Genomic DNA, 26,067 nt, shown 5'->3' on the forward strand with positions numbered 1-26,067 from the left:
ACCGGTGCCCACAACACCCTCAATGGAAGCAGAAAGCCATGAAGGAAACCGTCCCGCAAAAAACTCTGCATCAGCACGCCTGGGGTAGATGTCAAGCCAGCGCGACATAGCGGGCACATCCACTGGCGTGGGGGCCCTACTGTGCACTAAGTCTACCAGGTTGTCTACCCGCTGAGGGGCCGCCTGCACCAGGCCCACATCTACACTTCTTACTGGGGTGCTGCCCCCTGCAATGCTGACATTGGTGGCGAAAATGACACTTTGCCCCAAAGGAACATCGCCCATTATTGAAAGCGAAACATTTTCCCGTCTTACTGCCCGTCGCTGAAGGCGTGGCACTTTTTCCTGACATTATGCGGTGCTTAACACCCGACGGTTCAGGGACATCCGATTGAGCATTAGTCGCGTCTAGCCAAACCTCTACATTCTTGTCCCTGAACCGCATGACTGACCGCCCATGCTACATGCGACGAAACTGCTTGTCGTACGTGCGCCAAACCTGACCCTTTTTTGACTGATACAACCCGTGTATCAGGTGCAAGTAACAAGCCATGTTCATATGCTCGTCCGGGCGCGTCTGCAAGTAACATGCCATGAGCACGCAAAATCCGCTAAACCAATTTGTGTAAGATTTATACGAATCGACTGTTTTTTCCTTTGTTGCCGCCTCCAACGCCTTACTTGCGTCCGACGTTAGTGAAAACATATCAACGTGCCGACTGACACGAATCTGCTCCCTTACCCTAGGGCGGATCCCTAACATGACCGCCGTGTTCGCGCAGTGCACCGCCTCATCCGGGTTCTCCAACTCAGAAGAGCTAAAGCTGCTGGACCAATGCCGACGCCTTCGCCGTTTTGAAGACCGCCTCTCATCGCTGGACGACTCGGATGCCGATGACTCAGTAGATGAGGTGGCAGACTCCCCATGGTGCTTCTTTCTGTACCATCGACGACGCTTGCCCGACCCTTTAGCAGACCACCGCTGGGAATCCCCCGACTCCGTAACCCGCGAGCTGGCGCCAGAGCTAGCCGAACCCACGGAAGATGCCTTCTCTACACCCCAATCCGCATCGGAAGTTGAACCAGACTCACCGGACCCTTCTGCTGCCTCCGTCACTCCAGACAACGCACGCTCATTTCCATCCCCAGTGGGCACACCAGTTTCCGGATTCACAGCAGGAACATCTGAAACGGAAGCAGACACAACAGAGAGAAGTGCACCATTACCCCTTGACTCAGCAACCATCACAGGAGCTGGCTGCCCGGAAACAGCGCTCAAATTGACGCCCGCCCCTCCTTCATGCGCAACTGCTCCGGGACCCCTACCCGGGGAGAGTGCCCCCCTGAAAACTCAACACCGGCGCCAAAATCTGCACAAACTGTGCCACCAATGGAGCCAGCTGCGCCCCTATCTGCTGCGCATTCAATGCGGGCAACGTTATGGAGGGGTTCTGTGAACCCTGAGCCCCCGCCATTAATGGGGCCATATCATAAGCCCGCGCTGCCATAAAAGGTGCCAGCACTGAGGACCCATCCCCCCCTGAGGTCAGGGGGCCAGAGCCACAATTGTCTCTGGCACGCTGGAAACCTGGGAGGAAAGCGGTGCCCCCGCAACCTGAGGGGCAGCAGTCGAGGCCCCAGTCATCACTTGCACATAAGACTACACAGGAATACCCCCTCTACTATCAGGGATCTGACCCCTGCCACCTACAGCACACTGCCTCCCTGCTGTCAACACCTCACCCTCCCTGAGTCTCTAATGGACTCAGAGCTGGAACCCATCTCCAGCCTTGCCCCTTCAACAAGCAGAAATTGCGTTCGCTTTGCATTTTCTGCTTGTCAGCAGAAACTAAGGATGAAAGGAGAAAATGGAGGTGCATGCGCAGGATGGGCGCTGCGCATGAACCCACATCTTTTCAGCAAAATTTTCGATTTTATCGTACAAAGCGATCCAATCTGAATTACCCCCATGATCTAACATACAGGGGTAAATTTACTAAGATTCGTGTTTTCCCATTTGAGGTCAAAGTTCAATCACGAATGACATCAAAAGTGTAAATATGCAACTTTTTGAATTGATTACGACTAATTTACTAAGCTGCCGTATTCTGCATTTTCGGGTTTGTCGATGTCGATGTCATACGTTTTTTTTGGCAGTGTTTTACGTGAGTGACTTGTAAAACACTGCCGACTTTAATACAATGAATCTCGGCCGGATCTGAGAGATCCGTGCTGGGCTTCATTGTGCACTTTGTTAAAAAAAATAATAAAGTTTAAATGTAAAAAAAAAATTGCGTGGGGTCCCCCCTCCTAAGGCAAACCAGCCTCGGGCTCTTTGAGCCGATCCTGGTTGCAGAAATATGGGAAAAAAATGGACAGGGGTTCCCCCATATTTAAGCAACCAGCATCGGGCTCTGCGCCTGGTCCTGGTTCCAAAAATACGGGGGACAAAAAGAGTAGGGGTCCCCCGTATTTTTGAAACCAGCACCGGGCTCCACTAGCTGGACAGATAATGCCACAGCCGGGGGTCACTTTTATACAGTGCCTTGCGGCCGTGGCATCAAATATCCAACTAGTCACCCCTGGCCGGGGTACCCTGGGGGAGTGGGAACCCCTTCAATCAAGGGGTCCCCCCCAGCCACCCAAGGGCCAGGGGTGAAGCCCGAGGCTGTCCCCCCTATCCAATGGGCTGCGGATGGGGGGCTGATAGCCTTTGTGATAAGTGATTGATATTGTTTTTAGTAGCAGTACTACAAGGCCCAGCAAGCCTCCCCCGCAAGCTGGTACTTGGAGAACCACAAGTACCAGCATGCGGCGGAAAAATGGGCCCGCTGGTACCTGTAGTACTACTACTAAAAAAATACCCCAATAAAGACATTACACATACACCTTGAAAGTATAACTTTAATACATCCATCCACACCTCCATATACACATACTTACCTTATGTTCCCACGCAGGTCGGTCCTCTTCTCCAGTAGAATCCATGGTGTACCTGTTGAAAAAATTATACTCACATAATCCATGGTTGAAGGCTCCTCGGTAAATCCTTTTGTAATCCACGTACTTGAAAAAATAAAAAAACGGATACCCGACCACGAAATGAAAGGGGACCCATGTTTTCACATTGGCCCCCTTTCCCCGAATGCCAGAAACCCACTCTGACTGATGTCTAAGTGGGTTTCTTCAGCCAATCAGGGAGCGCCATGTTGTGGCACCCTCCTGATCGGCTGTGTGCTCCTGTACTGTATGACAGGCGGCATACGGCAGTGTTACAATGTAGCGCCTATGCGCTCCATTGTAACCAATGGTGGGAACTTTCAGGTCAGCGGTGAGGTCACTTTCGGGTTTTTCGGGTTTTGTGTTTTGGTTTTGGATTCGGTTCCGCGGTCGTGTTTTGGATTCGGACGCGTTTTGGCAAAACCTCCATGAAAATTTTTTGTCGGATTCGGGTGTGTTTTGGATTCGGTTTTATTTTTACAAAAAAACCTAAAAAACAGCTTAAATCATAGAATTTGGGGGTCATTTTGATCCCATAGTAATATTAACCTCAATAACCATAATTTACACTAATTTTCAGTCTATTCTGAACACCTCACACCTCACAATATTATTTTTAGTCCTAAAATTTGCACCGAGGTCGCTGGATGGCTAAGCTAAGCGACACAAGTGGCCGACACAAACACCTGGCCCATCTAGGAGTGGCACTGCAGTGTCAGGCAGGATGGCACTTCAAAAAAATTGTCCCCAAACAGCACATGATGCAAAGAAAAAAAGAGGCGCACCAAGGTCGCTGTGTGACTAAGCTAAGCGACACAAGTGGCCGACACAAACACCTGGCCCATCTAGGAGTGGCACTGCAGTGTCAGGCAGAATGGCACTTCAAAAAATAGTCCCCAAACAGCACATGATGCAATGAAAAAAGAGGCGCACCAAGGTCGCTGTGTGACTAAGCTAAGCGACACAAGTGGCCGACACAAACACCTGGCCCATCTAGGAGTGTCACTGCAGTGTCAGGTAGGATGGCACTTCAAAAAAATAGTCCCCAAACAGCACATGATGCAAAGAAAAAAAGAGGCTCATCAAGGTCGCTGTGTGACTAAGCTAAGCGACACAAGTGGCCGACACAAACACCTGGCCCATCTAGGAGTGGCACTGCAGTGTCAGGCAGGATGGCACTTCAAAAAAATAGTCCCCAAACAGCACATGATGCAAAGAAAAAAAGAGGCGCACCAAGGTCGCTGTGTGACTAAGCTAAGCGACACAAGTGGCGAAAACAAACACCTGGCCCATCTAGGAGTGGCACTGCAGTGTCAGGCAGGATGGCACTTCAAAATAATTGTCCCCAAACTGCACATGATGCAAAGAAAAAAAGAGGCGCACCAAGGTCGCTGTGTGACTAAGCTAACCGACCAAAGTGGCTGACACAAACACCTGGCCCATCTAGGAGTGGCACTGCAGTGTCAGGCAGGATGGCACTTCAAAAAAATAGTCCCCAAACAGCACATGATGCAAAGAAAAAAAGAGGCTCATCAAGGTCGCTGTGTGACTAAGCTAAGCGACACAAGTGGCCGACACAAACACCTGGCCCATCTAGGAGTGGCACTGCAGTGTCAGGCAGGATGGCACTTCAAAAAAATAGTCCCCAAACAGCACATGATGCAAAGAAAAAAAGAGGCTCATCAAGGTCGCTGTGTGACTAAGCTAAGCGACACAAGTGGCGAAAACAAACACCTGGCCCATCTAGGAGTGGCACTGCAGTGTCAGGCAGGATGGCACTTCAAAATAATTGTCCCCAAACTGCACATGATGCAAAGAAAAAAAGAGGCGCACCAAGGTCGCTGTGTGACTAAGCTAACCGACCAAAGTGGCTGACACAAACACCTGGCCCATCTAGGAGTGGCACTGCAGTGTCAGGCAGGATGGCACTTCAAAAAAATAGTCCCCAAACAGCACATGATGCAAAGAAAAAAAGAGGCGCACCAAGGTCGCTGTTTGACTAAGCTAAGCGACACAAGTGGCCGACACAAACACCTGGCCCATCTAGGAGTGGCACTGCAGTGTCAGGCAGGATGGCACTTCAAAAAAATTGTCCCAAAACAGCACATGATGCAAAGAAAAAAAGAGGCGCACCAAGGTCGCTGTGTGACTAAGCTAAGCGACACAAGTGGCCGACACAAACACCTGGCCCAACTAGGAGTGGCACTGCAGTGTCAGGCAGGATGGCCCTTCAAAAAAATTGTCCCCAAACAGCACATGATACAAAGAAAAAAAGAGGCGCACCAAGGTCACTGTATATACTGGTGGTCACTGTGTCAGCAAACTGCAAAACTAAAATGCACCACAGGTATAGAATGTAGATGGATAGTATACTTAATGACGACACAGAGGTAGGTACAGCAGTGGCCTTCCGTACCGTACTGCTATATATACTGGTGGTCACTGTGTCAGCAAACTGCAAAAGTAAAATGCACCACAGGTCTAGAATTAGAATGTAGATGGATAGTATACTTAATGACGACACAGAGGTAGGTACAGCAGTGGCCTTCCGTACCGTACTGCTATATATACTGGTGGTCACTGTGTCAGCAAACAGCAAAACTAAAATGCACCACAGGTATAGAATGTAGATGGATAGTATACTTAATGACGACACAGAGGTAGGTACAGCAGTGGCCTTCCATACCGTACTGCTATATATACTGGTGGTCACTGTGTCAGCAAACTGCAAAACTAAAATGCACCACAGGTATAGAATTAGAATGTAGATGGATAGTATTCTTAATGACGACACAGAGGTAGGTACAGCAGTGGCCTTCCGTACCGTACTGCTATATATACTGGTGGTCACTGTGTCAGCAAAACTCTGCACTGTACTCCTTCTATATATATATATATTATACTGGTGTTCCCCAGTCACCACAATAAAGCAGCACACTGAGCACAGATATGGAGTGTTTTTCAGGCAGACAACGTATACTGGTGGTCACTGGTCAGCAAAACTCTGCACTGTACTCCTGCTATATAATACAGCTGTTCCCCAGTCCACACAATTAAGCAGTGTGAGCACAGATATATGCAGCACACTGAGCACAGATATGGAGTATTTTTTTCAGGCAGAGAACGGATAAAACTGGTGGTCACTGATCAGCAAAACTCTGCACTGTACTCCTCCTATATTAATATAAAGCTGCTCCCCAGTCCCCACAATCATATAAGCAAGCACAAATATTTGCATCAACTCAACAATGAATAAACGGAGAGGACGCTAGCCACGTCCTCTCCCTAACATTTCCAATGCACGAGTGAAAATGGCGGCGATGCCCGGCTGCTTATATAGAATCCGAATCTCGCGAGAATCCGACAGCGGGATGATGACGTTCGGGCGCGCTCGGGTTAACCGAGCCATACGGGAGAATCCGAGTATGGCTCGAACCCGTGTAAAATGGGTGAAGTTCGGGGGGGTTCGGTTTCCGAGAAACCGAACCCGCTCATCACTAATATATATATATATATATATATATATATATATATATATATATATATACACACACACACACACATACATATACACATATACATAGCATATTAAACATGCATATATATATATATATATATATCACACAGGGGGGTGGGGGATATAGCGACCAGCGGTGTCTTAAAATAATTCGATAAAAGTGGATCTAAAAGTATATATAAAATGAGTAACCAGATCAAAATGAATCTAAAAAAGGGGGGATTTTATTTATACACTAAAACAAACAATAATTATACATTTATGCTAAAAAATTACTAAAATTTGAGCAGCAAATCTTCTTTAAAAAATGGGATACAAACAGAAAACACAATGCAATAAATACCAGTTAAAATGAATGTTAAAAATATGTAAAACAATTTTAACTTAACTTGGTATGAGGTCACTGCCAGGTAGTGCAACGCGTTTCGTCATTTAGACTTCATCAAGGGGTAAAGGCAGAGTGGGACTGAGCTTCTATTTATACTAGTACTAATCACATAGTAATTGTGACATCACTTCTTGTTAATTAATCATGATATTGTTAGATGGGTTACAAACTTGTATTTATACATATCTAGTGGTCTTATTTTCTGGTATATATATACATGATGTTTGTGCAGTGTTTATAGAGCAGGTTTGGTGTTGGAAAGCTTTAAAAAACTCTCTTGTTGAGGCGCCGGCGGATCTTTGCCGCCCCACTTCCGGTTTTCGTCCGTCGCGTCATTTCCGCCCCACTTCCGGTAAGCGATTGCGCATGCGCCCGCGGCTGTAGACGTTAGAGACCAGCAGTTCTTATGAGTCTTGTTCTCAGGAACATCATTGCGGCGGCCATCTTTAAAGGAATTTGTTCATATAAAGTTTCACACGGCAGCCATATTTGCGGGGTCCATGATCAGAGACATATGTCTTATTTCTCCAGTATAATGCATAAAAATAGATAGAAAAACGGGGATTAATCAGTATTGATACTACTATTGTAAACTATACATTGTAAAGTGATAAATAAATAAATATATAAAGTGCAGAGTGCAGGCTAAAGGTAATGGTATATATTTAAATATATAAAGTGCTGAGTGCAACATTAAATTATTATGATGCAGATAGTGTGATATATATTCAACTGACATGCTCATGTAGGCTATATTAACATCAGTTTGGTTACAGTACCAGATCTTCCCAGATGGTCTCCCTGGTCTGGTACTGATCAGGCCCAACACTGCTTCGCTTCCAAGATCGGACGAGATTGGGCCTTTCCAGTGTGGTCTGACTGTAATAATCACTTTTTACCTTACATGTGTCAATCTTCATACAACAAATCATTTATCAGAACATAAACTGTCGGAACCAGAAATATCCTTACTGAATAAAGGCCTGACGTTTGCACCCACGGGGGGTCTCAACAAATTTGAGACCTTCATCGATTAAAAAAAAAATTATCAGAAAACTGACACTTAAAAGACATTTTCTAAGGAAAGAGGATGCTGTGATTAGCAACTATGAAAATCAGTCAAAATCAGGTCTGAAACCGACCTCAAAATTTTATCCATTGGAGTCAAAGGGGAGTAATGTAAGCATTTTTTATGAACTGGTTAAGAAAGACCTATGTGAGACCAACCTGGAGAAGATTAAAGAGAAGAACATTACTAACCGGGAGAGTGAGGCATTAAAAAAGCTACAGAAAAATAAGGGAATTGTCATAAAACAAGCTGATAAAGGGGGGGGCCTGGTTATCATGGACTGTGAGAAATATACTAAGGAAGCACTGAGATTATTGGGAGATGATGTCTCATATACCAAACTGTCTGGTGACCCCAAAGATGTGTTTGTTGGAGTACTAAGAACACTACTAATACACGGTCTACGAAGTGAGATAATTACAAAGGAAGAATTCCAATTTCTAATGAAATCCGACCCCACTACCCCTATTTTTTATGTCTTGCCCAAAATCCATAAGAACTTGACCAATCCACCCGGAAGACCTATCGTGGCGGGTATCGACTCGCTTACATCAAATTTATCGGAGTACGTCGATGTCTTCCTAAAACCCTATGTGAAAGAGCTACCTTCGTATTTAAAAGACACCACAGCTGTGCTGAACTCCCTGAAAGACTTTGAATGGGAAGACACCTATAGTTGGGCAACAATAGATGTGCAATCATTGTACACTTGCATAGACCATAAGAAAGGTGTAACAGCATGCAAAGAATTTATGGAAATTGACACCTCATTAACAGCCATCCATAAAGATTTTTTATGTGACGTCATGTATTTTATTCTTCAGCATAATTATTTTAAGTTTTTAGATCATTTTTACTTACAACGCTGTGGGACTGCAATGGGCACTATTTTTGCACCGAGTTTTGCTAATCTTTTTATGGGTAGTTGGGAGAAGAATTTTATCTATGGTAACCATGATTTTAAGAATCACATTATCTTTTATCGTCGTTACATAGACGACATTTTAATTGTTTGGGATGGCACTGAAGAACTATTTTATAAATTCCTGGAATTCCTGAGTACCAACGAGATGAATCTCATTTTCACTTCTAAACTTAATATAGAGTCAATTGAATTCCTTGACGTGATCCTAACAGGGAAGGAAGGAAGAGTCGAAACTAAGAATTACATCAAGCAGGTTGATACAAACAGTTACCTGCACTATAAAAGTAACCACCTGAAGAAATGGAAAAATAATATCCCCTTTTCTCAATTTAATAGAATAAAGAGGAACTGCAGCAACCAGGAAGAATGTGACACCCAAATAGAGAAATACAAAGAGAGATTCAAGAACAAAGAATACCCAGCTACCATCGTGGAAGAAGCTGCTCTCAAAGCAAAAGCTTTGGAGAGATCAACCCTGCTAGAATATAAACAGAAAAAAACCAAGAAAGAATCCGTTCCATTCATCACCACCTTCAACCGTCATGAGAAAATTATTAGAGACTCATTTAACAACAACTGGGGAATCCTCTTAATGGACCCAGTCCTCAAAGAAATACTGCCTCCTCGCCCCGAAATCGTCTTCAGGAAATCAAAAAATCTAAAAGATATCCTGGCCCCCAGTATGCTACACAAGGAAGTTGAAGAAGAATCAAAAATGCCAAGATGCACTGGTTCTTTTAAATGCGGCCGATGCAACATCTGCAGGTACCTACACCCAGTAAGGAAAACATTCTCGGACGCAGAAAAGAAGGAGGAATACAAGATTAAGGACTTCATAAATTGTTATACACAATCTGTGATTTATTTATTAGAATGTGACTGTGGAAAACAATATGTAGGAAAAACGAAGAGACCGCTGAAAATAAGGATACAGGAACATGTCCGCAATATAAAAAATAAAATGGACAATCACGCAGTATCCAAACACTTCAACCTAGCACACAATTCCAATCCGGAGGCATTAACTTTTAAAGCAATCGAACTCGTGAAGTTGGGAGAAAGAGGTGGCGACCTGGCCAATAAACTCTCACGCAGAGAAATGTTTTGGATATTCCAATTACAAACACTCCACCCGAAGGGATTCAATTACTATTACGAAATCGCTCCGTTCCTGTGAAAATTAGAGCCGTTGGATTATCACGGTTGGATCCTCACCTTATAGACCCTTCCCCTCCCCCCCCCCCCCCACAACCTTACCCCCCCCTCCCCCACCCCATTCCCATCCACACTATTTCCATATTTTATTTCTGAATATATCACCTCACAGCTGTATTGATGTATGAAGATTGACACATGTAAGGTAAAAAGTGATTATTACAGTCAGACCACACTGGAAAGGCCCAATCTCGTCCGATCTTGGAAGCGAAGCAGTGTCGGGCCTGATCAGTACCAGACCAGGGAGACCATCTGGGAAGATCAGGTACTGTAACCAAACTGATGTTAATATAGCCTACATGAGCATGTCAGTTGAATATATATCACACTATCTGCATCATAATAATTTAATGTTGCACTCAGCACTTTATATATTTAAATATATACCATTACCTTTAGCCTGCACTCTGCACTTTATATATATATTTATTTATCACTTTACAATGTATAGTTTACAATAGTAGTATCAATACTGATTAATCCCCGTTTTTCTATCTATTTTTATGCATTATACTGGAGAAATAAGACATATGTCTCTGATCATGGACCCCGCAAATATGGCTGCCGTGTGAAACTTTATATGAACAAATTCCTTTAAAGATGGCCGCCGCAATGATGTTCCTGAGAACAAGACTCATAAGAACTGCTGGTCTCTAACGTCTACAGCCGCGGGTGCATGCGCAATCGCTTACCGGAAGTGGGGCGGAAATGACGCGACGGACGAAAACCGGAAGTGGGGCGGCAAAGATCCGCCGGCGCCTCTACAAGAGAGTTTTTTAAAGCTCTCCAACACCAAACCTGCTCTATAAACACTGCACAAACATCATGTATATATATACCAGAAAATAAGACCACTAGATATGTATAAATACAAGTTTGTAACCCATCTAACAATATCATGATTAATTAACAGGAAGTGATGTCACAATTACTATGTGATTAGTACTAGTATAAATAGAAGCTCAGTCCCACTCTGCCTTTACCCCTTGATGAAGTCTAAATGACGAAACGCGTTGGGCTACCTGGCAGTGACCTCATACCAAGTTAAGTTAAAATTGTTTTACATATTTTTAACATTCATTTTAACTGGTATTTATTGCATTGTGTTTTCTGTTTGTATCCCATTTTTTAAAGAAGATTTGCTGCTCAAATTTTAGTAATTTTTTAGCATAAATGTATAATTATTGTTTGTTTTAGTGTATAAATAAAATCCCCCCTTTTTTAGATTCATTTTGATCTGGTTACTCATTTTATATATACTTTTAGATCCACTTTTATCAAATTATTTTAAGACACCGTTGGTCGCTATATCCCCCACCCCCCCTGTGTGTTTTATCCGTTGCTTCAGGGAACCACCATCCCTGTGTTTCTGGGGGACAGCTGACGCCCTGTGTTAATCCCTAGGGAGTGTCATTTATATTAACTACACGTGGATCTTAGATCATCTGGTGTTGTACACAAGTGGTGCAATAATTTTCCCCCCTACTTTTTAAATCCTTTGGTATTAATTTTTATTGCTGCCTGGTGCACTACAACTCATTTTAGAATGTGGAGAAACTCAGATCGGGCAACCAAGAGACAAAACTGGTGCCAAAAGATATTTAATGAAAAACAGCAATCTAGTGAACCCTCCCCACCTGGTGATTTAGATGAATTGTTTTGGGGCATAGAAAGACTCCTCACCAAAGAAGTTAAAACATGGTGGGATATAAAGTGCCTAGAGCATTATATTTCAATTGACAGAATTCCAAGAGGGCTTAGACTCCTAAAACAACCAACATTCGGTAACCTGGATGCAGCCTTTTTAGAAAAATGGGATAAAACACTACACAATTGTTCCATTGACCTAATGAAATTGCTGATTGATGAGAAGAAGAACTCCCTCTTAGAATTAGAGAAGAACATCAAGTGCAAATAAAGTGAACTTGAACCCTTTAAAGATAAAGAGGATTACAAGATTAATGAAAAGGTTCTCTACAGAAAAATGGAACACATAGAAGAAGAGGTCACGAAGAATAAGGAGAAAAAATTTCTCAGGGACAAGTTGGATTACGAACAAGGAAAAATAAAAAACTGGAGCAGGTTTGGAACCATGAACCAACAAATGAATCAAACTAGTAGACAATACTGGAAAACCATACCAACCAAAGGTAAACCACTACGGAATCCAGAAATGAATACACCATCTCCAACACTAAGGATGCAGAATAGATTTACAGCACTACAAAGACTCAACTCTAAAAGTGATCAGACTTTTTTAGCCCAAAGAACAGGAACACGACCAAAAGAAGCCGCAAGAAATCCCCTGAAGGAAGATGTTTACCACGCTTCACCTCTCAAAAGAAGATATACAGAAGAAGAGGAAAACGGGGCAGTAGGAGGGAACGAGAACAAAAAAAGAACATTCTAGTGACGGAAACAAAAGACAATGGAATTTTTAATTTATCAGAACATAAACTGTCGGAACCAGAAATATCCTTACTGAATAAAGGCCTGACGTTTGCACCCACGGGGGGTCTCAACAAATTTGAGACCTTCATCGATTTAAACAAATTTATCAGAAAACTGAAACTTAAAAGACATTTTCTGAGGAAAGAGGATGCTGTGATTAGCAACTATGAAAATCAGTCAAAATCAGGTCTGAAACCGACCTCAAAATTTTATCCATTGGAGTCAAAGGGGAGTAATGTAAGCATTTTTTATGAACTGGTTAAGAAAGACCTATGTGAGACCAACCTGGAGAAGATTAAAGAGAAGAACATTACTAACCGGGAGAGTGAGGCATAAAAAAAGCTACAGAAAAATAAGGGAATTGTCATAAAACAAGCTGATAAAGGGGGGGGCCTGGTTATCATGGACCGTGAGAAATATACTAAGGAAGCACTGAGATTATTGGGAGATGATGTCTCATATACCAAACTGTCTGGTGACCCCAAAGATGTGTTTGTTGGAGAACTAAGAACACTACTAATACACGGTCTACGAAGTGAGATAAGTACAAAGGAATAATTCCAATTTCTAATGAAATCCGACCCCACTACCCCTATTTTTTATGTCTTGCCCAAAATCCATAAGAACTTGACCAATCCACCCGGAAGACCTATCGTGGCGGGTATCGACTCGCTTACATCAAATTTATCGGAGTACGTCGATGTCTTCCTAAAACCCTATGTGAAAGAGCTACCTTCGTATTTAAAAGACACCACAGCTGTGCTGAACTCCCTGAAAGACTTTGAATGGAAAGACACCTATAGTTGGGCAACAATAGATGTGCAATCATTGTACACTTGCATAGACCATAAGAAAGGTGTAACAGCATGCAAAGAATTTATGGAAATTGACACCTCATTAACAGCCATCCATAAAGATTTTTTATGTGACGTCATGTATTTTATTCTTCAGCATAATTATTTTAAGTTTTTAGATCATTTTTACTTACAACGCTGTGGGACTGCAATGGGCACAATTTTTGCACCGAGTTTTGCTAATCTTTTTATGGGTAGTTGGGAGAAGAATTTTATCTATGGTAACCATGATTTTAAGAATCACATTATCTTTTATCGTCGTTACATAGACGACATTTTAATTGTTTGGGATGGCACTAAAGAACTATTTTATAAATTCCTGGAATTCCTGAGTACCAACGAGATGAATCTCATTTTCACTTCTAAACTTAATAAAGAGTCAATTGAATTCCTCGACGTGATCCTAACAGGGAAGGAAGGAAGAGTCGAAACTAAGAATTACATCAAGCAGGTTGATACAAACAGTTACCTGCACTATAAAAGTAACCACCTGAAGAAATGGAAAAATAATATCCCCTTTTCTCAATTTAATAGAATAAAGAGGAATTGCAGCAACCAGGAAGAATGTGACACCCAAATAGAGAAATACAAAGAGAGATTCAAGAACAAAGAATACCCAGCTACCATCTTGGAAGAAGCTGCTCTCAAAGCTAAAGCTTTGGAGAGATCAACCCTGCTAGAATATAAACAGAAAAAAACCAAGAAAGAATCCGTTCCATTCATCACCACCTTCAACCGTCATGAGAAAATTATTAGAGACTCATTTAACAACAACTGGGGAATCCTCTTAATGGACCCAGTCCTCAAAGAAATACTGCCTCCTCGCCCCGAAATCGTCTTCAGGAAATCAAAAAATCTAAAAGATATCCTGGCCCCCAGTATGCTACACAAGGAAGTTGAAGAAGAATCAAAAATGCCAAGATGCACTGGTTCTTTTAAATGCGGCCGATGCAACATCTGCAGGTACCTACACCCAGTAAGGAAAACATTCTCGGACGCAGAAAAGAAGGAGGAATACAAGATTAAGGACTTCATAAATTGTTATACACAATCTGTGATTTATTTATTAGAATGTGACTGTGGAAAACAATATGTAGGAAAAACGAAGAGACCGCTGAAAATAAGGATACAGGAACATGTCCGCAATATAAAAAATAAAATGGACAATCACGCAGTATCCAAACACTTCAACCTAGCACACAATTCCAATCCGGAGGCATTAACTTTTAAAGCAATCGAACTCGTGAAGTTGGGAGAAAGAGGTGGCGACCTGGCCAATAAACTCTCACGCAGAGAAATGTTTTGGATATTCCAATTACAAACACTCCACCCGAAGGGATTCAATGACTATTACGAAATCGCTCCGTTCCTGTGAAAATTAGAGCCGTTGGATTATCACGGTTGGATCCTCACCTTATAGACCCTTCCCCTCCCCCCCCCCACAACCTTACCCCCCCCCCTCCCCCACCCCATTCACATCCACACTATTTCCATATTTTATTTCTGAATATATCACCTCACAGCTGTATTGATGTATGAAGATTGACACATGTAAGGTAAAAAGTGATTATTACAGTCAGACCACACTGGAAAGGCCCAATCTCGTCCGATCTTGGAAGCGAAGCAGTGTCGGGCCTGATCAGTACCAGACCAGGGAGACCATCTGGGACGATCAGGTACTGTAACCAAACTGATGTTAATATAGCCTACATGAGCATGTCAGTTGAATATATATCACACTATCTGCATCATAATAATTTAATGTTGCACTCAGCACTTTATATATTTAAATATATACCATTACCTTTAGCCTGCACTCTGCACTTTATATATATATTTATTTATCACTTTACAATGTATAGTTTACAATAGTAGTATCAATACTGATTAATCCCCGTTGTTCTATCTATTTTTATGCATTATACTGGAGAAATAAGACATATGTCTCTGATCATGGACCCCGCAAATATGGCTGCCGTGTGAAACTTTATATGAACAAATTCCTTTAAAGATGGCCGCCGCAATTATGTTCCTGAGAACAAGACTCATAAGAACTGCTGGTCTCTAACGTCTACAGCCGCGGGCGCATGCGCAATCGCTTACCGGAAGTGGGTCGGAAATGACGCGACGGACGAAAACCGGAAGTGGGGCGGCAAAGATCCGCCGGCGCCTCTACAAGAGAGTTTTTTAAAGCTCTCCAACACCAAACCTGCTCTATAAACACTGCACAAACATCATGTATATATATATACCAGAAAATAAGACCACTAGATATGTATAAATACAAGTTTGTAACCCATCTAACAATATCATGATTAATTAACAGGAAGTGATGTCACAATTACTATGTGATTAGTACTAGTATAAATAGAAGCTCAGTCCCACTCTGCCTTTACCCCTTGATGAAGTCTAAATGACGAAACGCGTTGGGCTACCTGGCAGTGACCTCATACCAAGTTAAGTTAAAATTGTTTTACATATTTTTAACATTCATTTTAACTGGTATTTATTGCATTGTGTTTTCTGTTTGTATCCCATTTTTTAAAGAAGATTTGCTGCTCAAATTTTAGTAATTTTTTAGCATAAATGTATAATTATTGTTTGTTTTAGTGTATAAATAAAATCCCCCCTTTTTTAGATTCATTTTGATCTGGTTACTCATTTTATATATACTTTTAGATCCACTTTTATCGAATTATTTTAAGACACCGTTGGTCGCTATATCCCCCACCCCCCCTGTGTGTTTTATCCGTTGCTTCAGGGAACCACCATCCCTGTGTTTCTGGGGGACAGCTGACGCCCTGTGTTAATCCCTAGGGAGTGTCATTTATATTAACTACACGTGGATCTTAGATCATCTGGTGTTGTACACAAGTGGCGCAATAATTTTCCCCCCTACTTTTTATATATATATATATATATATATATATATATACATACAGTACACGTGTATATATACACACATGTATATATATCAGATATGTGTGTGTTTATATGTATGTATATACCTGTGTGTATATATGTATGCACATGGATATATATGTACTATAGTTAAAATAAAGTAAACTTTTATTAAGCACTTACAAGTGCCAGCAGGAAGACAGCAGGCTGCAGAGGACGCTAGACAGCCATTAATAATACTCATGCAGCAAAAAAAAAAAATATATATATATACATATACCAGGAAATTGAAGCTGCACTCGCAGACTAATAAACAAAAATTAAAACCCCGGCGAAGACAAAGAGTCAGACAACCAGGGTGCTATTCCGACGTTTCATGTCTATTTACGACATTTTATCAAGGATGAACAAGACATACAGATAGAATTAACTTAAATAGACACTCACCCAGACATGTGTGCTCGTTGCCGACCCGCTCCGTGCCGCGGCGCCATGACGTCACTCTCACGCGACTTGCGATGACGCGCCGGTCCCCGCCCACGGAAGCGTGCGGCTGCAGTGTACCCGTCACCATGGAGATGTGTAAACAAGACACTCTAAAAACATAACAAGTCAAGTCCTTCAACTGCAGGCCAATCCAAGGGGCATAACATGATATGAATAAAGCTATATCATTAAAGAAAAAAGGTTAATAACTGCTAATGGGCTAATATGCACTTATTAGTAGTTAAATAAAACAATTGAATGAACAATGATCATTAAGCCCTAACGGGTGGAGAGTTTGCAGTTTGTCAATCCACATAGCCTCTTTTTGAAGCAACAGGCGTCCCCTATCTCCCCCACGACTGTTGAGGGGTACATGGTCAATCATCTTGTATTTTAAACTTGCCAGGTTGTGTCTGAAGTTCTTAAAATGCCGAGCCACCGGTTGTTCCTGGTCAGTCCCTTCCAGAGCTTGTCTGATTGACATGCGGTGCATAGCCATGCGTTCTTTGAATTGTCTGACCGTTTTGCCAATATATAAAAGCCCGCAAGGGCATTTGATGTAATAAATGACAAATTTAGACGAGCATGTTAAGGTGTATCTGATCTGGAAAATCTTCCCGGACCTCGGATGTGAGAAAGTGTCCCCAATGTCCAAATAATTGCATGTAGTGCAACCTAAACAACGAAAGTTGCCGGGTTTTCTGGCTAGAAAGTTTCCCGGTGATGTAGTTTTTAGTTTGGAGACATCGTTGTGCACCACATAATTTTTAATATTCTTTCCCCTGCGTTGTCCAATCATAAGGCGTTTCTGGAAAAGTGCAGGGAGCTCCTGCTCCGTGTTGACCAGAGGCCACAGCCTCTTGGTGGCTGTATTGATTGTTCCACTCGCCGTGGAAAAGTCAGTCACCCAAATGATGGATTCCTGTTGCTTAGATGATTTTTTGTTTTCCAGGGATTTGGCTCTCGGGGTAGACATCACTTTCAACATGGATTTTTTTAAAGAAATAGGATTATACCCTCTGGCAATAAATTTGTTCATCATCAAATTCAGTTGTGTCTCGAGGTCCTGGTTGTCACTACAGATTCTGAGAGCCCTCATGAATTGTGAAAAAGGCAGACCTTGTTTTAACGACCGTGGATGGTGGCTTTCTGCTCTCAGTAAGGTGTTACGGTCTGTATTTTTGTGATGAACAGTGGTGTGAAATTGACCACCTTTAATAGAGATGAGGACATCCAAAAAATTAATGGCACAATTGCTGATGTTATGTGTAAACTTGATGTTTACGTCAGCCTGATTGATACTTTGCATCATGGACAAAAATTGTTCTTTATTTCCAGTCCAGAGTACGAATATATCGTCTATATACCGATGGTAACTGTGAATGAATTGCCCAATATTGGGGTCGGCAAAAAATAAATCTTGTTCTAAAGAGAACATAAAAGCATTCGCGTAGCTTGGGGCCACGCAAGACCCCATCGCACAACCAAGTCTTTGTATGAAGTACTTGCCATCATATTGAAAATAATTTCTCGTCAATGTTAATTCTAGAAGACTCATGAAAAAATCCAGGTCCGGACCTTGGTAAAACAAGTTGTTGATGAGGAGTCTCCTCATGGCGGCCAGCCCCCTACTGTGTGGAATGCTCGTGTAGAGGCTCACTACATCGATGGTAGCCATCCACCAATGTGATTCCACCTTGGGAATATTGAGCAATTTGAGGATGAAGGCCGTCGTATCTTTAAGAAAAGTTTTTTCATTCTGGATGACCGGTTGTAAATAGAAGTCCAAAAATTTGGAAATCCCATAATACAGAGACTCTCGGGCGGAGATAATCGGCCGACCTGGGGGGTTATGGGCGTCCTTGTGGACCTTGGGTATGGTATAAATTAGTGGAATCTTAGGGTATTCGATTGTAAGTGAATCACAAACTTTTTGAGAAATGATATTATTGTGGACAGCTGCAGAAAGAAGAGTGTCCAATTCCTTTTTAAAAAGGGGGGTAGGATCCTGGTCCAGACGGCTATACACATTGGAGTCATTCAGTTGTCTTTCAATTTCAGCTTTATAATGTGTAAGGTCCTGTATAATGATGCCCCCACCCTTGTCGGCGGGGCGTATGATAATGTCCGTGTAGGTGCTCAGGTTCTGTAGAGCAGTCTGCTCCCCTTTAGTGAGATTGCTACATATAGGGGTTTTCACATCGGCACATTTATCTATCACCTTACTCATTTGAGAGGTAAAACATTTAATGGCTGGATTGTTGGACACGGGGTCAAAGGTAGATGTTTTCTTGATAATTGGTTTACCACTGGCTTGCATGTTACTATCCCCAAAGAATTCTTTGAGTCTGAGCTGTCTGTTCAGGCAATATAAATCCACTTTATTTTTAAAAGGGTTGGGTCTATTGGTAGGCACAAAAGACAGGCCTTTTTGAAGTACAGCTAATTCGTCAGTGGTAAGTTCTCTAGATGATAAATTGAAAACTACGTTTTCTTCTTGTATTTGCGCTTTCCTTTTTCTTGCCCACTCGCCTCCGCGTCTGGTCCGAGATCTTCTACCGAGCCTGCCTTTGCTCGGGTAGTCACCCCTAAAGGGAGTTTCTTTACCTGTGTTTTGGTACGAGTCCCGGAGGTCTCTCCCTCGCTTGTCGACGTGGCCCCTCCACTAGAGTTGTCGGTATCAAACCGATTAGATTTCCTGTATCTCTGTGGGTTCCTTCTGTTGGTTTGTGGGTGATGAGGTTTTTGGTTTACCCATGCGTACACGCGATGTTCTTCATAATCTTTCTCCACCGTAAGACGTTTCTTTTTCTTGAAGGCTACCAGATCCATTTTGTATTTGGAGATCTGTTCTGTGAGTTGCTCCATCCACTTATTTTCAGTGTCTTGCTTCAGCTTATCCAAATAGGTATTTTCAAACGCCTCAATTTTGGATTTAATGATCTTCAATTCTCTCCCGGCCTCTTCAATGACCAGGAGGATGAGGTCATAGGAGCATTTGTTCAGAATAGCCGCCCATCGGCGACAAAAATCAACGTTGAAACGGCCTATGGTGGGAATATTTTTTACTCTGAACCCCCTTGGGATTCTTTTATCTCTGTAATAGTCTGATAGACTCACTCCATGCAGATAATAGTCTATCTCCTTCTGATGCAATTTCAAAAGTTGCTGATATAATTGCTGTGCAGATTCCAAACCGCCTCCCGCTACCTTCATATTATCCTTAAAAAGGATGGCATCTGCCTCAGGTTCTGAGAAACTCAGGACCGCTTCAGGCGCTAGGGTGGTATTGGAAAAACCTTCCACATTGGTCGCTGCAGCTTGGAAAGTCATGCTGTATGTTGTTTAAAACCAGTTTGATTGCTGCGTCCCGCAGTAAGCACAGAAATCCTTGTGAATGTCCTCACGAGATAACGGGTGCCTTGACCAGAAACATAGGCCGTTTCAACGTTGATTTTTGTCGCCGATGGGCGGCTATTCTGAACAAATGCTCCTATGACCTCATCCTCCTGGTCATTGAAGAGGCCGGGAGAGAATTGAAGATCATTAAATCCAAAATTGAGGCGTTTGAAAATACCTATTTGGATAAGCTGAAGCAAGACACTGAAAATAAGTGGATGGAGCAACTCACAGAACAGATCTCCAAATACAAAATGGATCTGGTAGCCTTCAAGAAAAAGAAACGTCTTACGGTGGAGAAAGATTATGAAGAACATCGCGTGTACGCATGGGTAAACCAAAAACCTCATCACCCACAAACCAACAGAAGGAACCCACAGAGATACAGGAAATCTAATCGGTTTGATACCGACAACTCTAGTGGAGGGGCCACGTCGACAAGCGAGGGAGAGACCTCCGGGACTCGTACCAAAACACAGGTAAAGAAACTCCCTTTAGGGGTGACTACCCGAGCAAAGGCAGGCTCGGTAGAAGATCTCGGACCAGACGCGGAGGCGAGTGGGCAAGAAAAAGGAAAGCGCAAATACAAGAAGAAAACGTAGTTTTCAATTTATCATCTAGAGAACTTACCACTGACGAATTAGCTGTACTTCAAAAAGGCCTGTCTTTTGTGCCTACCAATAGACCCAACCCTTTTAAAAATAAAGTGGATTTATATTGCCTGAACAGACAGCTCAGACTCAAAGAATTCTTTGGGGATAGTAACATGCAAGCCAGTGGTAAACCAATTATCAAGAAAACATCTACCTTTGACCCCGTGTCCAACAATCCAGCCATTAAATGTTTTACCTCTCAAATGAGTAAGGTGATAGATAAATGTGCCGATGTGAAAACCCCTATATGTAGCAATCTCACTAAAGGGGAGCAGACTGCTCTACAGAACCTGAGCACCTACACGGACATTATCATACGCCCCGCCGACAAGGGTGGGGGCATCATTATACAGGACCTTACACATTATAAAGCTGAAATTGAAAGACAACTGAATGACTCCAATGTGTATAGCCGTCTGGACCAGGATCCTACCCCCCTTTTTAAAAAGGAATTGGACACTCTTCTTTCTGCAGCTGTCCACAATAATATCATTTCTCAAAAAGTTTGTGATTCACTTACAATCGAATACCCTAAGATTCCACTAATTTATACCATACCCAAGGTCCACAAGGACGCCCATAACCCCCCAGGTCGGCCGATTATCTCCGCCCGAGAGTCTCTGTATTATGGGATTTCCAAATTTTTGGACTTCTATTTACAACCGGTCATCCAGAATGAAAAAACTTTTCTTAAAGATACGACGGCCTTCATCCTCAAATTGCTCAATATTCCCAAGGTGGAATCACATTGGTGGATGGCTACCATCGATGTAGTGAGCCTCTACACGAGCATTCCACACAGTAGGGGGCTGGCCGCCATGAGGAGACTCCTCATCAACAACTTGTTTTACCAAGGTCCGGACCTGGATTTTTTCACGAGTCTTCTAGAATTAACATTGACGAGAAATTATTTTCAATATGATGGCAAGTACTTCATACAAAGACTTGGTTGTGCGATGGGGTCTTGCGTGGCCCCAAGCTACGCGAATGCTTTTATGTTCTCTTTAGAACAAGATTTATTTTTTGCCGACCCCAATATTGGGCAATTCATTCACAGTTACCATCGGTATATAGACGATATATTCGTACTCTGGACTGGAAATAAAGAACAATTTTTGTCCATGATGCAAAGTATCAATCAGGCTGACGTAAACATCAAGTTTACACATAACATCAGCAATTGTGCCATTAATTTTTTGGATGTCCTCATCTCTATTAAAGGTGGTCAATTTCACACCACTGTTCATCACAAAAATACAGACCGTAACACCTTACTGAGAGCAGAAAGCCACCATCCACGGTCGTTAAAACAAGGTCTGCCTTTTTCACAATTCATGAGGGCTCTCAGAATCTGTAGTGACAACCAGGACCTCGAGACACAACTGAATTTGATGATGAACAAATTTATTGCCAGAGGGTATAATCCTATTTCTTTAAAAAAATCCATGTTGAAAGTGATGTCTACCCCGAGAGCCAAATCCCTGGAAACCAAAAAATCATCTAAGCAACAGGAATCCATCATTTGGGTGACTGACTTTTCCACGGCGAGTGGAACAATCAATACAGCCACCAAGAGGCTGTGGCCTCTGGTCAACACGGAGCAGGAGCTCCCTGCACTTTTCCAGAAACGCCTTATGATTGGACAACGCAGGGGAAAGAATATTAAAAATTATGTGGTGCACAACGATGTCTCCAAACTAAAAACTACATCACCGGGAAACTTTCTAGCCAGAAAACCCGGCAACTTTCGTTGTTTAGGTTGCACTACATGCAATTATTTGGACATTGGGGACACTTTCTCACATCCGAGGTCCGGGAAGATTTTCCAGATCAGATACACCTTAACATGCTCGTCTAAATTTGTCATTTATTACATCAAATGCCCTTGCGGGCTTTTATATATTGGCAAAACGGTCAGACAATTCAAAGAACGCATGGCTATGCACCGCATGTCAATCAGACAAGCTCTGGAAGGGACTGACCAGGAACAACCGGTGGCTCGGCATTTTAAGAACTTCAGACACAACCTGGCAAGTTTAAAATACAAGATGATTGACCATGTACCCCTCAACAGTCGTGGGGGAGATAGGGGACGCCTGTTGCTTCAAAAAGAGGCTATGTGGATTGACAAACTGCAAACTCTCCACCCGTTAGAGCTTAATGATCATTGTTCATTCAATTGTTTTATTTAACTACTAATAAGTGCATATTAGCCCATTAGCAGTTATTAACCTTTTTTCTTTAATGATATAGCTTTATTCATATCATGTTATGCCCCTTGGATTGGCCTGCAGTTGAAGGACTTGACTTGTTATGTTTTTAGAGTGTCTTGTTTACACATCTCCATGGTGACGGGTACACTGCAGCCGCACGCTTCCGTGGGTGGGGACCGGCGCGTCATCGCAAGTCGCGTGAGAGTGACGTCATGGCGCCGCGGCACGGAGCGGGTCGGCAACGAGCACACATGTCTGGGTGAGTGTCTATTTAAGTTAATTCTATCTGTATGTCTTGTTCATCCTTGATAAAATGTCGTAAATAGACATGAAACGTCGGAATAGCACCCTGGTTGTCTGACTCTTTGTCTTCGCCGGGGTTTTAATTTTTGTTTATTAGTCTGTGAGTGCAGCTTCAATTTCCTGGTATATGCAAATTCCTTACAGAACTGCACCACAGCAGCTGGACAATACATTTGGAGTGCCGGACATTCTTTTAGTCTATATATATATACATATATATATTTATTTATTTTTTGGTGGAGGAGGGTTTCTGGGTGCTCGGAAACCCCCCTGGGTGCGCCACTGGGTGTGACTATCGTTTAGAGAGTGCTAAGCTGCCCTACATACCAGTGTCTGACTATCATATAATGCAGAGTGAACCATACAGACCACTGTACAATACAGAGAGAACCCAAATGACTACCATATAATACAGAGAGCACCCTACAGATCACCATACCATACAGAGAGCACCCTACAGATCACCCCACCATACAAAGAGCATGGGGGGTAATTCCAAGTTGATCGCAGCAGGATATTTTTTAGCAATTGGGCAAAACCATGTGCACTGCAGGGGGGGGGGGCAGATATAACATTTGCAGAGAGAGTTAGATTTGGCTAGGTTATTTTGTTTCTGTGCAGGGTAAATACTGGCTGCTTTTTTTTTACACTGCAATTTAGATTGCAGATTGAACTCACCACACCCAAATCTATCTCTCTCTGCACATGTTATATCTGCCCCCCCTGCAGTGCACATGGTTTTGCCCAACTGCAAAAAAATTTCCTGCTGCGATCAACTTGGAATTACCCCCATAATGAGAACTGACATACGATACCAAGAGGATCCTAGTTACTGACATACAATGCAGAGAGTATCATACTGACAGCCATACAATAGAGAGAGTATCCTACACACATCCATACAGTACAGTACAGAGGATTTCCGAGTGACTGTCCTACAATAATGAGACCATCATAGAAAATACTAAATGCTAGTCTTACACTACACAAAGCGTTAGACAGCTCCCCACACAATGCAGAGAACATCTGAGTGACCATATTAAAAATCAAAGAGCATTATACAGATTTCCAAACAAAGGAAGCAACTAAGTGACCACCACAATATAAAATCTGGATGTATTTACGGACAATGGGCCTTGTTCTAAGGTTTGTATGCAAATGCATATGCAGCTGAGATTTTCCAGGCTACGGAACGGTGAATCATTGCAAGTAGCTGCAGCCCAGAAAAGGACGTAGGGGTTATTCATACTTGATCGCTCGCTAGCATTTTTTGTAGCGCTGCAATCAGGTCAGGACTGCGCGTGCTCATTGCACAAGTACAAAGAGGATCGCCGCTCAGCAATGGGTTTGTGTGAATCCATTTGCATGGGCGATCGCATGGAGATTGACAGGAAGAAGCCGTTTGTGGGTGGTAACTGACCGTTTCCAGGGAGTCGTTGGAAAAATGCAGACGTGTCCAAGCGTTTGCAGGGAGGGTTCCTGACGTCAATTCCAGTACTGGACAGGCTGAAGTGATCGCAGCGGCTGAGTAAATCCTGGCCTGCACAGAGGCCCTCATGCCGAGTTGATCGCTAGCTGCCATTGTTCGCAGCGCAGCGACCAGGCAAAAAAATCGGCACTTCTGTGCATGCGTATGCGGCTCAATGTGCACGTGCGATGTACTTTCACAAAAGCCGATGCAGTTTCACACAAGGTCTAGCGACGCTTTTCAGTCGCACTGCTGGCCGCAGAGTGATTGACAGAAAGTGGGTGTTTCTGGGTGGTTTTCGGGGAGTGTGTGTAAAAACGCAGCTGTGTCAGATCCAAACACAGGCATGCCTGGGGAAACGCGGGTGTGGCTGGCCGAACGCAGGGAGTGTTTGTGACTTCAAAACAGGAACTAAATCGTCTGCACTGATCGCAAGGCAGGAGTAGGTCTGGAGCTACTCTGAAACTACAATTTTTTTTTTTTTTTGTAGCCACTGTGCAATCCTTTCATTCGCACTTCTGCTAAGCTAAGCTACACTCCCAGAGGGCGGTGGCTTAGCGTTTGCACGGCTGCTAAAAGCATCTAGCGAGCGAACAACTCGGAATGGGGGCCTGAGACTGCACAAATCTGTTTGTACAGCTCTGCTACACATGCGTTCACAAACTTACAAAGTGAAAATACACTCCCCTATGGGAGACGACTATCTGTTCGCAGCAGTGCAAAAAAACCCTAGTGAGCGATCAGGTCTGACTTAGGCCCATCGACGCCCACTGGAGCCATTGCAAAGTCCTCAGCAACTGCATACACATACACAGCACTAAAGCAATAATGAGGAACACTGAATTATAGGGTTGCAATCATAGGGAGCTGGTTTGGTTCTCAGAGATCCGAACCCACCCGGACATAGAGGATCCATGGCAATCCGAGCCCCAGCTCAGATCTCCCTGCCTTCCCCGTATCCCAAAGTGAGACAAAACCTCAGGATCCCGCTGTTGGCTTGGTCGCCGAAGACCGCTGATTGGCTGAGATCATGTCCCATAGGCTACAATAGGGCAAGATGGATGCTACATCATGCTAATAGTGCAGCCGCCTACACTGCTGACACCGCCGCCCACACTATCGACACTCCCACACTGCCTGCACCTCTGCACTGCCTGCACTGCTGACACTGCTGGCAGTCCTGCACTGAGGACATTGCCAGCACTCCTGCACTGAGGACACCTCC

General features: G+C 43.2%; 3 pseudogenes; 2 read left to right on the top strand and 1 right to left on the bottom strand.

The window, feature by feature from the left end:
- Nucleotides 1-7,672: 7,672 nt before the first annotated feature.
- On the bottom strand, nucleotides 7,673-7,792 carry LOC134943294 (5S ribosomal RNA; annotated as a pseudogene).
- A 2,479-nt stretch (nucleotides 7,793-10,271) lies between these two features.
- LOC134944351 (5S ribosomal RNA) lies at nucleotides 10,272-10,391 on the top strand (annotated as a pseudogene).
- A 4,596-nt stretch (nucleotides 10,392-14,987) lies between these two features.
- Nucleotides 14,988-15,107, top strand: LOC134950189 (5S ribosomal RNA; annotated as a pseudogene).
- The last annotated feature ends 10,960 nt before the right edge of the window (nucleotides 15,108-26,067 follow it).

Source organism: Pseudophryne corroboree, chromosome 1 (genome assembly GCF_028390025.1).
Source record: "Pseudophryne corroboree isolate aPseCor3 chromosome 1, aPseCor3.hap2, whole genome shotgun sequence".
NCBI classification, from domain to species: domain Eukaryota; kingdom Metazoa; phylum Chordata; class Amphibia; order Anura; family Myobatrachidae; genus Pseudophryne; species Pseudophryne corroboree.